Below are 16,644 nucleotides of genomic sequence, written 5' to 3' on the forward strand. Positions count from 1 at the left end.
CTGGAATTCTTCATGAAAAGACATTAAGAAAAAAATTCCATAAAACACTTTTTTGCAACAATATGGGTGGAACTGGAGGTCGTTATCTTTAGTGAAAAAATGCAGAAACAGAAAGCCAAATAGTGTATATTCTCACTTACAAACAGCAGCTAAAGACTTTGTGCTCATGCTCGTGGCCGGGGTCAAAGGTCAGGGTGTCTAGCGGGCCATAGAAAGAAGATGTATTAAAAAAAAAAGTCTACAGTGCATCTTACAAGGGTACATGTGAAACTTAGTAAATGTAGAATATAAATGTCTTAACACCATAACTAAGCAAATGCCAGGAAGGCTATGTTAACCAGTGTGATGAAAATATGTCAAATCGTCTATAAAACCAGTGTATAGTGCCCCATGATCACATTAATGTACACAGCTATGATTTAATAATAAAATAAAATAAAATAAAAAACAGCAGCTAAATAGTGAGTACACATGGACATAAAGAATGGAATAATATGCATTGGAGATCTGGAAGGATTACAGGGAGGTATGGGCTTAGGAATTATCTAGTGGATACTAGGTACACTGATCAGGTAAGAGTTACACAAAAAGCCCAGACTTCATCACATAGTATATCCATGTAACCAATCTGTACATGTACCTCCTAATTCTATACAAACAAAACAAGAAAAAAGTATATAAATGTAAAACCTGTTTAGAGTTTTGAAATTATCCATGAAAATGTGAGAGAATTTCCTCAAGGTCATCCACCAAAACTTGTACCAAGTATATTACATTTGATTAAGAAAATTGTGGCAATTGCCTCTAAAAAGAGAACGAAGACAATGAAGAAAACTATGACTATTCTTTAGCTATAGTATTGGAGGTCCGATGCACTGAGAGAAAGAGAGAGAGAGAGAGAAACCTGGCTTAAAAAATGGCATTAAAATGAGACCTAGGGTTCTGCCAAGATTGTGGAATAGCATGGGCTTCTAGTTCCTTCTCTGAACCCTAGTTAAGCTACTGAGGGAAATATAGAAACAAGGAAACAGCAACAACAACAACAAACAAGAAATATCTGAGTTGCTAAATGGCTCCTCAGAACAACAATATTTGGGAGATAAGGGCAGTGATCAGAGTGCTGGTACAACTGCACACAAGCTGTTCATACCAGCTGTGATGTGATAGCTGTCCCCTGACTTTATATAATCAAGAGACCTCAAGAGGTGGCTGACAATGTTCTGGGCAAATAACCTGGGGAGAAGCAGTTTGATTTCTTTTCCTCTTTTCCTTTCCACACTCTTGTCTTATGCCAATGATTTTCTTCTTTCTTCCTGAAGCAATCTATGATATATACACCTCTTAGGGTGTTGTCAAAAGATTTAAAATCAGGGAAGCCAAAAATATGCCAGGGTGAGAATTTGCAGAAAGTAAGCGTATTTCTTGGACATTTGCTCCTTCACTCTTTCACCTCTGAACAGTTCAAGTTGAAAGGAGACAAACCCTTCAGGGGCTGCTGCTCCTCAGGGATCAGAAGGTGAGCTGAGGAGGGACAAGACTGATGAGCTGGAATTTTGTTGTGCCTGAGCATCTCTACCGAAGGCATCAAGTCTTTCCTTCTGTTCTCACCAGACTAATGTGTGGCCTTCTAACTTCCTCAAACATTTATTTTAGGACATAATTCCACAGCCCATAAAGAATCTAGTCTTACAAGGCAAAATAATGAGATACAACAAATCAAGCAAAAAAAAGGACCTGAAGCAAAAGTATTGCAACAGATGGATCAAGAATATAAATAAGTTTAATACTTTACTAAAATAGGTATAAGAAAATATTAACAGAAATAATATATAAAAACCCAAGTAAAACCGGAATATATAAAATATGAAATATTAGCCAAATTATTATTATATAACTCCTACTTAGTAACAGAAGATATAAAATATGAATTATTAGTCAAATTATTCTTATATAACTCACTACTTAGAAAATCCAAAAGGCTCAATGAATTAATAAAACAAATAGGAGAGTTCAGCAAAGTTGTCTGATATAAGATTTACCTACAAAACTTAACTATCTAGAAATTATAGCATTTAATAAGATTCTCTAGAAACTCACCTAACCACGAACATAGATGTCCTTTATGATGAGTATGTTAAGACTATTAAAGAACATTAAAACAGACCTAAATAAATGAAAAGAGACGTGATGCTCATGAATGGCAAAACATTACTTAATGTGATGTCTATTCACCCTAATTAATCTGTAAATTAATTAAATAACAACGCAAACACCAGAAAGATTCTTATTAATTGACAAACTAATTCTAAAATTCATATAGGGCTCAATCTAGTGACTTATGCCTGTAATCCTAGCACTTTGAGAGGCCAACATAGGAGGATCTATTGAGACCAAAATTTCCAGACTAGCCTAAGCATCATGGTGAGACCCCATCTTTGCAAAAAATAGAAAACTTAATAGGCCACAGTGGCACACACGTGTAGTAACAGCTACTTGGGAAGCTGAGGCATGAGAATTATTTGAGCCCAGGAGTTTGAGCTTTCAGTGAGCTATGTTGGAGCCACTGCTCTCTAGCTGGGGTAACACAGTGAGAACTTTTCTAAAAATTAAACTAAATTTAAAAATCTATATAGAAGAATAAAATTTTATCAGTAGCTAAGGAAATGTTTTAAATTAATAAAAGACAAATTTACCCTACTAGATATTAAGATATTTAAAATTTAAAATAATAAGGGTATTTGTGTTGACAAAGAATATTAGATAGACATCACATAACAAATTAAGAGGAAATATAAGAATTATTTAGTTCTAGATGGTATTGGAAAGATTGGCTTATTGTTTATATGGAGAAATCAACATTATCTATACATTGCAAAATGTAAAAAATCGATTCTAAGTAAATTAAAGACTTCCATATCTAATATAAATGAAGAAAAATATCTTTTTAACCATAGTATAAAAAATATTTTAATCAATAGAGTTTAATTAATCAATTCAACATTCTCAAAATTAACAACTTTAATTCAAAAACTTGCATGCTATAAGCAGTTAAAAATAAGAAAAAAGAAATAATATTTTTACCAAAAAATTGTAAAATATACAAAAATTAATATCTAATATATCCAAGGAATTTCTTCAGGTGGTCAAGAATACAGGAAACCTAATTTTTTAAAAATGGTTAAAGTAAGTAGATAGATGCCAAATAAATGATTTTCTTATAAATAAAGAAGGAAATAACTTTTTACTCACCAGAGAAAGGATGGTTGGGAGAGGGACCTCATGAAACCATAATTTTCACACAATGGATGTGAAGAAAAATAATTTTCATACAACTGATGTAAAGAAAAATCGTCTGAGAAGTTAGAGAAATAAGAAACCTCAAAATCCGTTGGTGGAACTATCAACTGGTTCAGACATATTGGAGGGTAGTCTGGCAGTATTTAATGAAAATAGGTGTATTTACATCCTAAGCCTAGCTAAACCTACCATAGGAATATAGCCACCAAAATGCTCACATAGGTCCATACAGAGATTATAGCACTGGATTTGGTAACAAGAGTTGGAGATCACTTGGATGACCAAGTGAAATATAGAATTTCCATAGTATGTGCATATAACAGAATAGTCTTTAGCAGAGTTAATGAACTAGTCTCATACATAGTGACATAATGCCTCCCAGAAACATGGAGTTGGATGTGAAATCAGAGAATACAAATTACATCACAGCTGTACTACCATACATTCAAACGCTCAGCCAAACAATATAATTTACAAAGATAAACCCAAATCTAAATAAATGTTTTAATAGATGTCTATGGGGCAAGGTGGATAGGAGTGGATATAGGGTAATAAACTCAAAATAATAAAATAGATTAAAAAATATAGTTTGGGAGTAATAAAATAAAAGTGTTATACAAAATGGGAAAAATCCACACATCTGAGTTCTAAAAAATAAAATACAATCATGGAAATGTTATACAAATCTGAGAATCTTCATGATAACAGGAAAATATAAGAAATAGGTATGCTTAGGAAAAAAATTTAACTGTTTTATTAGCAAAAATAATAAAGGTATAATTGAACTAAATTTTTCTTACTGGACAATAAAATCCTAAATATGTAAATGAGAAAGGTTGCCATGTTCTAGGAAACATCAAGAAAAACAGAGTACTAGTTATCCATAGGTGTGTTGCCAATTAACTCAAAAATTAGCAGTTGAAAACAACAAAATACATTATCTCCCAGTTTGTTTGGATCAGCAAATTGGGTGTGGCGCTCACTGTGCCTCTGGCTTGAGATATCTTTCTATCACGTTACTTGTATCTTTGTAATCCAGTGTGACAATTGATTTGTATTTACTACTTGGTTTGTGTCGAAAAGACAGTAGAAAGTGGAGAAAGAGAGGGATGAAAAAATGATATGAGAGAGGAAGGAAGGAAGGCAGGGAGGAAGGAAGTGGGGAGCGAAGAGAGAAATAAAAAAAAAGTAAAGAGAAAGTAAAAGAAGTGAAGAGAAAGAAAAGAAAAGAAAAAAGAAAAGAAGGAAGGAAGGAAAAAAAGAAGGAAGGAAGGGAGGGAGGGAGGAAGGAAGGAAGAGAATTCACCTGCCTATTAAACGGAGGCACTTGCCAGAAGGACAGAGCAGTGCTGTTGTTAAAACCTGAGACTGGCACTGCTCTCTTCCTCGGGAGACTGGGGGCTTGGAAAGCTCCAGGTGGAGGGTGGGGCCCTGGATCTTCCTGGTGAGTCCTTATTCCAGTGATTTGTCAATTGGTATGCCACAGTACACTGGTGTGCTGTGAGATCTTAGCTGTCCAGTGAAAAATTTTACAAGATCATTAATTAAATTATTTTCAAAAGAAGTTCAAAGCACGATATATTTTTTTTTTTTTTTGAGATAGGGTCTCAGTTTGTCGCCCTTGGTAGAGTGCCAGGACGTCATACCTCACAGCAACCTCAAACTCCTGGGCTCAAACGATCCTCTTGCCTCAGCCTCTGGAGTAGCTGGGACTACAGGTACCTACCACAATGCCCGGCTAATTTTAGAGACAGGGTCTCGCTCTTGCTCAGGCTGGTCTCGAACTCCTGAGTTCAAACAATCCACCCGCCTGGGCCTCCCAGAGCTCTAGGACTACAGGCATGAGCCACCCTGGCCTTTACTCCTTTTTTTTTTTTTAATGTAATTTAAGTGTGCCACAGAAGTTTAACTATAGGTTCAAGTGTGCTTTGAGATAAAAACAAAAAAGGCTGAAAAGCACTGCCTTATTCTCTGCCACACAGAGGTGGGGTGTGTGGCTGGGCCTGCAGGGCTGGGTGAACCTACTCTCCAACTCTGCAGAGACTGGCAAGGTACATGCTTGGCAGGGATTAAAGGTCTGCTCTCCCCTTCTGAGGAAAGTTGCCGAGGGTGGGTGGACGTGGTCCCACCCAAACAGAAAGTCAGCTTGTGGAGACAGGGCCATCTGAGACTCACAGTGTGGCTGTCAGGAGTGGGTTTTCCTCTTCTCCCTTTTCCTCTCCTCTGCAGTCTCCCGGTGGCATCGGCTAGCAGGCAGTAGCTCAGACTCTCCCGTAATTACTCTGTGGGCTGGAAGATCCGTCCCAGGATCTGGGCCTGGGCTGAGACCGCGGCCTTCCTATGGGGAGAGTGGTGCTGTGAGTATGCTTCAGCTGGGACCCACACTGCACTCCCTTTCAGTTCTGCCCATGAGTACCCCCTTACCTCTCAAGATTAGTTCACAAATCTCCCCTTCATGTCCCCGAGCAACACTATGAGTCCTGTAGGCCAGTACCTGGGGCCCTGAAGATCCATCCCTGACCGTGCCAGTGAGAAGGGCGCCTCTGGTGTGCTCAAGCAGGTTGGATGTCCTTCCACTTCAGCATGTGCCCTGCTCTCATGGAGCCCCCAAAGAAGGAGCACTGGGGAGGGTTGGTGATAGGGATGCAGAGAGAAAGAAATACTCATACACTTCAAATTAATACAACATCTGTGGAAAACAGTAGGGAGATTTCTCAAAAAAATAAAAGTGGACCTACCATTTGATCCAGCAATCGCACCACTGGGTATTTACTCAAAAAAAAAGAAGTAATTTTTATCAAAAATATATCTGCACTAGAATGTTTATTGTAGCACAATTCACAATTGCAAAGATGTGGAATGAACCCAAGTGTCCATCAATTCATAGTGTATTAAGAAAATGTATATGTATACCATGGAGTACTACTCAGCCATGAAAAAGGTTGATGCAATTCCCCTTGCAATGATTTGGATAGAATTGGAGATCATTTTCCTAAGTGAATTACATCAAGAATGGAAAAGCAAACACCACACATTTTCACGATTAAATTGGAACTAACCTATGAGCACTCATGTGCATAGAGAAGAGTGCTGGGGGAACTGGGGGGAGGATGGATGAAACCTACCTAAAAGACACAAGAAACACTGGGTGACAGGCACAATTATAACCCTGACTTAGGCATTACAAAAGTGATCCATGCACCCAAAAACATTTACAGCCCATAATACTTAGAAATTTAAAAAAGGAGAAAAAAGAGGGAAGGGAGGGAAGAGAGAAAAGAAAAAGAGGAATGAAGAGGGAAGGAAAGAACGAAGAAAGGAAAGAGAAAGGAAGAACAGAAGGAAGGAAAGGAGGGAGCAAAGGAAAGAGAGAAGGAGGGAAAGGGAGAAAGAAATGACTTGAACTACAAAAAGCTGCAGTGGGAATACTCACAAACCAACATGGACAATAAAACAAGATTATCAGGAGCATACATCATTTCTACTTAGCAAGTATTCACCGCACACATTACCAAGTCAAAACATTATCTCTTTACTCCCAGTGTCACTTTATTTGTTCATTTATAAAACATTTTTAAGAGCCTAGTGGAACAATGGAAAACAAAATGGGCGCTGTTCCCTGTCTCATGGATTTCCCTATCACTTAGTCACTAGGACTAAAGGTGCAGAGCACCAAAATAGAAGCAAATCCATGCAAAGAGGTCAACATGAATTTCATGCTTTGGATAAAATAGCTTTTGCATGTAAAAGTTTAAAGAAAGAGATGAGACTAGTGGCTGCAATGGGGCTAAATAGTGAAACCACATTCATGGAATTTTTGTTGCCAAGGCCACAGCTCCAGTGCCCTGTGCCTTGGAAGTAAATTACATTTTATACAGTATGCCTTGGTAACAACAGAGTATGCCCAAGTAAGGGAGACATTACAGACTACAAAGACAGTAATAGTATTTTGTTTTGTTTTTTTTCCAGAAATGAAGGTCTTCCAGATGTTCCTTCTTAAAGTTTGTCATCTCTGTCAAAACAGGCTATTTTCTAATGAGGAAAACGACCTCCACAGCCTAATACATGAGACATACTCATAACCAGAAAATTCTGAAATAGTTTAGCTTACAGGACAGAAGTGAACATTATCAAAGAGAAATTAGTGATAAAAGTATCAGCAGAAGAGGAGGTAAAGCTCATGATGGTTAAAAAAAAAAACAAAAACATGTCAGAAAAGGGCTCAAAGGAGTAGGGCACCGGCCCCATAAGCTGGAGGTGTTGGGTTCAAAGCCAGCCCCCCAGCCAAAAACTGCAAAAAAAAAAAAAAAAAAAGGTCAGAAAAGAAAATTAATTCAAAAACCCAAACCAAAACTCAAAAGTTTACAGAAATGCATTCTTTTTTTACTTAACAAAATATAGAAAGCACCTAAATCCCACATATAAGAAGCAGTAAACTTTTATAGCTGGGCGTTGTGGCGGGCTCCTGTAGTCCCAGCTGCTCGGGAGGCTGAGGCAAGAGAATCAATCACATAAGCCCAAGAGCTGGAGGTTGCTGTGAGCCGTGTGATGCCACGGCACTCTACCGAGGGCAGTAAAGTGAGGCTCTGTTGCTACAAAAAAAAAAAGAAGCAGTAAACTTTTTTTTTTGTAGAGACAGTCTCACTTTATCACCCTCGGTAGAGTGCCATGGCATCACACAGCTCACAGCAACCTCCAACTCCTGGGCTGAAGCGATTCTCTTGCCTCAGCCTCCCAAGCAGCTGGGACTACAGGCGCCCGCCACAACGCCCAGCTATTTTTTGGTTTGCAGTTCAGCCGGGGCCGGGTTTGAACCCACCACCTCGGTATATGGGGCCGGCGCCTTACCGACTGAGCCACAGGCGCCGCCCAGCAGTAAACTTTTAATGTATCAGATATTTGTAGTAATAGTGACAATGTCATGAAATGATAATAAGCAAGATGATGATAATTACAACTTAATTAAATTAATTTGTGACTATATCTTGCCACCTGTTACATATAGTTAAACTTCTTTTACTTTTCATTACAATTCTAAAAATGCTTTAAAAACAATCTCTATATATTCAAGATGAGAAAATAACCTGTCACATTCAAATGTCCAGGCTTTTGACTACCCTATACATACAGTGTAATATACTAATAAAATTGGGCATTGAGTCCATCACATAGAATATTTAAATCTTTTAGCAGGAAGGAAAACAGGAAGACAATAAATAATACAAAGTGTGGAGTCATAAAAGTTTAATTTAAACCTCAGTTCTAGTATTTAACAGCTGGATGAAATAAGACTAGTTATTTAACAGATCTGAGCATGTTTCTTCAGCAATAAAATATACAAAAAAAAAAAGTGCCCCATAAGAGTGCTTTTCAAACTAAATGATTTGCATGACCCATAAAAGAAAATATTCCTACTAGTATAGTGAACTTGGTTAAATTTAAAGCTTGCTCTGTAAAGATACTGCTAAAAGATTGAAAAGATAAGCCACGGACTAGGAAAAATATTTCTAAAACACATACCTGGTTTAAAAAGACATATTTATAAATTAAAAATACTTTTTAAAACTCAACAAAGAAAACAAACAACCACATTAAAAAAAGAACAAAAGATAATATTAAGCAGCTCACTGAAGAAGATATAAAGATAGCAAATAACTACATGAAATGCTATTCAGCATCATTTATTATTAGGTAATTAAAGCAATAATAAGATACCATTACACACCTATTACCATAACTAAAATTCAAAACACTGACAATACCTAACTTTGGTGAAGGTATACGGAGAGAGGAGCTCTTACTTGTTGCAGTTGGGGATGCAAAATATTACAGCTACTTTTGAAGAAAGGTTTTTCATAAGGCTACACATAGTCTTACCTTTTGATCCAGCAAGAGCACCCCTCGGTGTTTACCAAATTGAGGTGAAAACTTATGTTCACCCCAAAACTTGAACACAAATGTTTATAACAGCTTTTTTCACAACCACCAACAACAAGAAGCAACCAAGATATTTTTCACCTGCAAATGAATAATCAAATGTGATACATCAATACAATGAAAATTATTCAGAGATAAAAATAAATGAGCTACCTACCAAGCCTTTAGAAGACATGGAGGAATTGTCACTGCATGTTGCTAAGGGATAGAAGCCACGTACTGTATGATCCGATTATATGGCATGTGGGGAATGACCCAAACTATAGAGATAGTAAAAAGGTAGGTGGTGCTAGGGACTCAGAGGGAGGAAAGGGGGAGCAGGAGAAGGGGAAGCACAGGTGAGTTTTAGGATCATGAAGTTATCTTTTAGCATATAAAAATGGTAGATGCATGATATTTGTCAAATCCATACAATGTTATATCAATGCTGAACATTAATGTATGCATTAAAAGTGTCATTTAGGAAATAATAGAACTTCAAGAAAAATTCATATTGTGTCAAGAGAATAGAACTGTATTAAAAATGTTTGAAACAACCTCAATGAAGTGAATGAAAGAAAAGATGCTGACCAAAATAATATTATAAATAACTTCATGTAAGCACCATACTCTGAAGGCATTTTCTATGGGGGTATAATTTTTACACTGCTATATGTAGATATTGGGATGGAACCATTAGATAAAAATAGATTACATCTATGTGAGCCAAGTTTCTTATTGTTGGGGTGGAAATTTACAGATAAGCACAAAGATGAGGTCAGAATGGTCTACGTGTGGTGACAGGCTAGAATGGAAGGTATCAGTAAGAAGCTATATTTTTATTGAGATGGATATAGACGGCTACCTGTGGAAATACTGCTGGGTCCTTGTATATGTTAATCCACGGTTGGTATCATACATTGCTTTGCTTTGTTAGCTGAGAGGATCTTCAAGAGTGACTCCTTGTAAGCAACAAACACATGTGGTCCTCAATTCTAGATTTTTTAATACCATTGTCCATGAAAAGAAATTAGGCTTCCCTGAAGAAATGGCTGATTTAAAAACTGGGGCAAGAAATATAGAAAATGAACTTTGTAGTGCCAGAAGTTAAGAAATTAAGGAAGTGCTCAACACTCACACACACAGAGCATAAGATACGTCTGAGGCACAGAAGCTAATTGAAAGAGCTTCCAGTGGCCAAAGCTGGAACAACCAGAACAACAAAACACACAAAATTGGATTTGGTTATAACCAAAAGTATAAAATAAATATTTATGGGCCCACACTGATATAAATTATTGAATATTAATAAATGGAGGAGAAGAGACCAATCTTCTACGTGGGGGAATTCCACAAATAAATTACATAGATATTCTACCAAAGAGAGAGAGGGCATAGCTCCCTATTCTTTTCATGTGGGCTGGGCATAATGCTCTTCCTTCCAAAGAGCACGGTGCAGAAAGGGCAGAGGATGCGGGAAGAGTAACTTCAGAGTGAAGAAGTCTTACAAACAATACCTCTGCCAGGTAATCCATAGCAATAAGGATATCACAGATCATATTGATAGCATGTGTCCTTGAAATGATGTGATGAAAATGGCACTTTATCTCAGTGATCTTCCTCTAAAATCCCATAACTCCAGTCTAATCATGAGACAGACATCAGACAATGTCCAACATGGAGGCATCTTACAACACAGCATGTCCCAAAAATCATCCCTAAAGTAGTTATACAGAGGGAAAATGGGAAATTGTAGCTAAATGTACCTTTATTTACAAAACATTCATTAAAAAATTGTAATAAAATATTTACAAAATATTTTCTGGCAGCACTTGTAGCTCAGTGGTTAGGGCGCTGGTCACATACACTGAGGATGGCAGGCTCAAACCTGGCCAGGGCCAGCTAAAACAACAATGACAATTGCAACAACAACAACAACAACAAAAATATATAGCCGGGCATTGTGGCGGGTGCCTGTAGTCAGTTACGTGGGAGGTTGAGGCAAAAGAATCACTTAAGTCCAAGAGTTTGAGGTTGCTGTGAATATACTATGTATACTATACTATATAAAATATATATACTATATTTAAAATATATTATTATATATTTAAAATATGTATATATGTATTTTTTTCTACATGTTGGCCACCTTTTGTAAAATTTTGTATGAATATTTTGTAAATAAAGTTACATTTAGCTACAATTTCCCATTTTCCTGTGTATGGTGATTTTAGGGGCAACTTTTGGGATATCCTGTATATTTGAACAGTACTCCTCAAAATTGCCCATGTCTTTAATTACAAGGAAAGTCAGATAATGTCACCTTTTAAGAGGAATCTAAGGGGAAATGACTTATAAGTGTAACATAGTATCCTGGATGAGATTATAAAAGAAAAAAAAAAGAAGAAATAGAATGAAGCTATGAATTTAGTTGATAATAATGTATCAGTTTGAGTTCACTAATTACAACAGATGAAGCACATTACATAATATGCTAGTAATGGAAAGAACTGTGTAAGGACAATAAGGGAACTCTATACTACCTGCTAAAGTATTATGTAAATCTAAAACTGTTATGAAGTCTATTAATAAAAAGCATAAAAAAGAAATAAATGGTTAATATGTATATTGGGTACCTGTTATAATTTGACACATAACAGGTCCTCAGTAGTATAAATAACCTGTGGTTTGAATATCCAACAAGGACAACAGAATATCCTGAATGAGTATGAATGTAGCTTCCAAGGCTGGCAAATAGTTTTGAACTCAAATTCAGGTATCATTATTATAACTGTAGATTGCATAATATATGGAATAGAGAGTTGTGTTATGTTTGATTAGCTGCTGAGTAAATATTAATGTAATTTTATCTAAATTACTATTAGATCAATCTCAAATAAATGTTTTGTCATTGTTGTTATTAAGTAATCAACCCTTTGAATTATGTTCAAAGACATCTTTTCTTGTAAAAATAGTTCAAGGTATTATCCGCAAGGATCTAATGTTCTAGAACAGCAGTTCTCAACCTGTGGGTCGCGACCTACAGGAATTGTATTAAAGGACCACAGCATTAGGAAGGTCGAGAACCACTGTTCTAGAATGAACTACAGTCACCTAGAGATAATGGCATTTTGACATAATGGTTAGAGAAGTGTCTATGCGTGGGTATTGGAGGATGTGGAGGCGAGGGGTCCCAAGCATAGAGTATGTTTCAAACAGAAGAAAAAAATAGGGAAATTACAGTGCATTTTACAGCTAGTAAATGAACATCAACCCATTTTTTTTTCCTACATGAGGAACTCTAGGTATGCCAGTGATGATGAATTTATTTTCATTATCTAACCTGATAGAAAGAGGACGTATCACTAAAATTCTGATAATTTCCCCTCTCTGAAATAAAATGTTAAATAGGATCTCAAAACGGTTAGATCAAATCACTCACATTGTTTGGCTAGTCAGGGAATTTAGTCTTAATTCTTTACAACCTCTTCAATGGGATTTATCTATCAAATACCTGGATTTATGAATATTGGTGGGATAGTTAAATTTTTCTTCATTATTCAAGAAGTTCTAGAATATCACTTATTGTGAAAGCAAATGCATTTCATCAGTGATGTAATTAATTTTGCACAAGCAGAGAAGTGATGAGACAGTTCCATATGAGAAATATGACTGGATGTGTCAGGAGAATAGGAAGAATAAAATTTTAAAATATTCCTCCATTGAAAGCCAATACACTTTAAATTATGGTAGAACCTCTCTATGTTGACCACCCAAACAGACCGTAATAAACTGGTCAACATGAGGAGGTGGTCAACATGAGGGACTAGGTCCACTGTACTGGCATGTGCGTGTGGTGCACGTCTGGTCTATGAAAATTAGGTCACCTTCAGGAGGTGGTCAAAGTAGGGAGGGGTCATTCATGGAGTTTCCGTTCTATTTAAGAATACAAAAAATGTTTAAAGTAGCAGTTCTTAGAAAATGTGTCAGCTTACCTAAAAATATAAAAATAAATTGAATGAATGAATTTAATTCATTAGAATTAATTATAATTGTATATTCTATGTTTATACACATACATACATATAATATACACATATGTATACAATTAATTATAATACTATACTTGAAAAAATTAATATCAATGTTTATTTTCTTTCCTTTGTAGAGTAAGGACACAGGAGAGACCAACATGCTTAAAAAACCCTGTGCTTTTGCATTTACACCAACAACAGCATTTTGATGAATTTGATTGCCCTTCAGAATAAACAGGAATTCTTTCCAAAATGGCACTTGCCAATTAAAATATCTGCCATTATATCATCCCTGACATTTATTTACACTTTTCTGAGGGAAATAATTCATGCTTTTGGAACTTCCCATCAACAATATTTTTACAAAATTCCAATCCTGGTTATCAGCTAAGACTTGTCAGTGGTTTCCATCACCTCCTTGGTGTTGGTTTATCTTCCAGGTGTGATAGCTGCACCTGAACAACTTCGTAATGGTTGGATAGGTGGATGTTAATAAGAAAGCCATTTGGGCTTCAGCTTCTTTTTTGCTGTACTGAGTGCAATTGATAGTCTATCTGATGCAGGACGAGGCAGCACCATGACCTGCTGCCTTAGCCCTGGAGGTGTTGATGCTCCTGCAGATGGAGGAACCAGCTTGCTGGAATGGCGGGACACCTGCCAGGGGGACAGGTGCCTTGCTGTCTCCTCCACGTGCACTTCTGGCTGGTCAATTTCATGGATGGAGATAGCACAGGCACTTCTGACTGGTGGATTTCCTGTCAGTTTCTAAGGCCTGAGAGTTCATTGGACAGCTAACTGTAACTGACAAGACCCACACCCTAGGAGAACAACCCCCCTGCCACTATGTAAACTCCTGAGCCAAGCGAAGTGGGACCCCGAAGAGGAAGCAGGAGAGCTTGTTCCCCTCCTGGGTTCTCTCTGCCAGGAGGTTTGGTTTTTGTAGTTGTAATTTTTGGTTTCTGTAAATAAATCCTGACTTACCACTGATCCTGTGGTCCTTGGAGACCAAGAACCTGAAATTCCAGTAGCATATCCTGTCCAGAGTGGGGATCCTACAGATACAAGTTGCTTAACTGGGCAAACCAACAGGTAGGATGACAATGTTGACTAAGCTCTTAAAAATGTCTAAGTCACCTAACAAGTCACCTTTCTGTTATAATATCAATACCCCAAACTCCTGTTGAAACCCTGTGTTGAAAAAATAGTCTGTCTGGAGGTAAATATCTATGTATGGTTCTAAGATGGGTAGAAATTCTCATAAGAAAAAAGCACATTATGTGATTTAGTAAATGAAATAATAGTTGCTAATTTTGGGGGGGGGGTTCAGTAAAGTAATTGACTTTTAAACTTATAAGTATACTTAAAATATTTAACTAACCAGGCATTTTTTGCAAAATTAATAAAGAGTTAATATCTGATGGCCTTCAAATATCTTTTATCTTTCAGTATAATTCACCAGATTGCTAGTCACTTCACAGTGTGAATAATAAGAACCAATTCTGGACAATTAATCTTTGATTAATCAAAGATCCTATATTTATTTAATGATAACTATAAAACAGTACTGTTCATATCCAAGTCATATTTGTTGGCTGTTTCTGAATTTGTCTGCTTTGTTGGGCATACGTGGAAGAGCACAGAGATTCAGTGAGGCTTCTGTACCTCAGAGATTACAAAGACGTGCTTTATTCTTTCCCCAGTTAAAATAAGAACATTCTTTTTTTTTCTGACATCACCTTTTAATTTTTTTATTTTTAGTATATTCAAGGGAAATAATTTGTCTTTTTTGATTTCCAAGACTGAAATTCAGTAAGCCACAGCGTTTCTCCATCAATTTCTAATCATTCATGGACATACTCATATATGAGAAGATGAGAGACTGAAATAGAGATAGCAGCCTATGTAATAAGATATGTAGCAGCTTGAGTAACAACATATGCAGTGATCTATGTAACAACCTATGTAGCAAAGTATGCAGCAAGATGTGTAGGAACTGGGACAGTGGGCTTGCAGGGACAAAGTGGCAGTTTTATGAAACATACCAGCAATCTCTAAACATTAAGGAACAGAATGGACAGTTGGCAGTTGGAAATTGATCAGCGTGGGGATCGGGCTTGGGGGAGGGAAGCTTGTTCTCAATAAATAGCAGCAGCAGAGGTTGGGTGGGGCCTTTTCCCCACAGGCATGGGAGGCCCACCTCCTGCAAGTGTGGAGCTTACAATCCATCGTCCTGCCTGCTTCCTTGGTGACAGCATTGACAGCAGAGTAGTATTCCATGGTGTGTGTGTGTGTGTGTGTGTGTGTGTGTATGTTTATTCACTTATCAATCAATGAGCATGTAGGTTGATTCCATGTCTTTTCAATTGTGAATCATATGCAGTAAACATATGAGTGTAAGTTTTTTGCAGATAAAATAACTTCTGGATGAAACAGTAGTTCTTTCAGTTCTTTGAGAAATTTCCAAATCATTTTCCATAGAAGTTGTACTATTTTATATTCCCACCAACAAGATATAAGTGTTCCCTTTTCATCACATCCATAGCAACCTTCATTGTTCTTTGACTTTTTAGTAATGGCCATTCTGATTGGGTCAAGGTGGTATCTCCTTATAGTTCTGATTTTCATTCTCTGATGATTATTGATGTTGAGCACTTTTTCTTATGATTGTTGACCATCTGTATATCTTTAAAAAAAAAAAAAAGTATGTGTTTTGTTAACTTTTAAATTGGGTTGTTTGTTTTTCCTTGCTAATTTGTTTGAGTTTCTAGTAGATTCTGGATAAATCTTCTAGCAAGTGTCAAGTTTAAGAATATTTTCCCCCATTCTGTAGGTTGTCCATTTGCTTTTGAATATTTCTTTCTGCTGAGAAGAAGCATTTTAGTTTAGTTGAGTCTCATTTATTAATTTTTGTTTTTGTTGTATTTGCTGTTGGGTTCTTTGTCATAAATTATTTGCCTAGATCAATGTCTAGAGGAATTTTTCCTAGATCTGATTCTAAACTTTTCATGGTTTCAGGTCTTACATTTAAGTCTTTGCTCCATCTTGAGTTAATTTGTGTGTATGGTGAGAGACAGGAATCCAGATTCTTTTTCTTTTCTTTTCTTTTTTTTGGAAATTTCTTTCTATTTCCCCAACACCATTTATTAAACAGGGAGTCCTTTCCCCAATGTGTGTTTTTGTCTGATTTGTTGAACATCAGTTTCTTGTGGCTAGATGGCTTTCTTTTCTGTCTCTATTCTGCTCCGTGCTATATGTATCCATGTTTGTACTAGTACCATGCCGTTTTGGTTACTATACCTTGGCAGTATAACTTGAAGTCAGGTAACGTTATGCCTCCAAATTTGTTATTTTTGCTTAGGATTGTTTTGGCTATTCTGGCTCTTCTTCTTCTTCTTTT

At 36.7% G+C, this 16,644-nt stretch overlaps 1 pseudogene; it reads left to right on the top strand.

The window, feature by feature from the left end:
* Positions 1 to 471: 471 nt before the first annotated feature.
* Positions 472 to 14,345, top strand: LOC128563302 (metalloreductase STEAP1-like; annotated as a pseudogene).
* The last annotated feature ends 2,299 nt before the right edge of the window (positions 14,346 to 16,644 follow it).

The sequence above is a fragment of the Nycticebus coucang genome, chromosome 13, assembly GCF_027406575.1.
Source record: "Nycticebus coucang isolate mNycCou1 chromosome 13, mNycCou1.pri, whole genome shotgun sequence".
Lineage (NCBI taxonomy): Eukaryota > Metazoa > Chordata > Mammalia > Primates > Lorisidae > Nycticebus > Nycticebus coucang.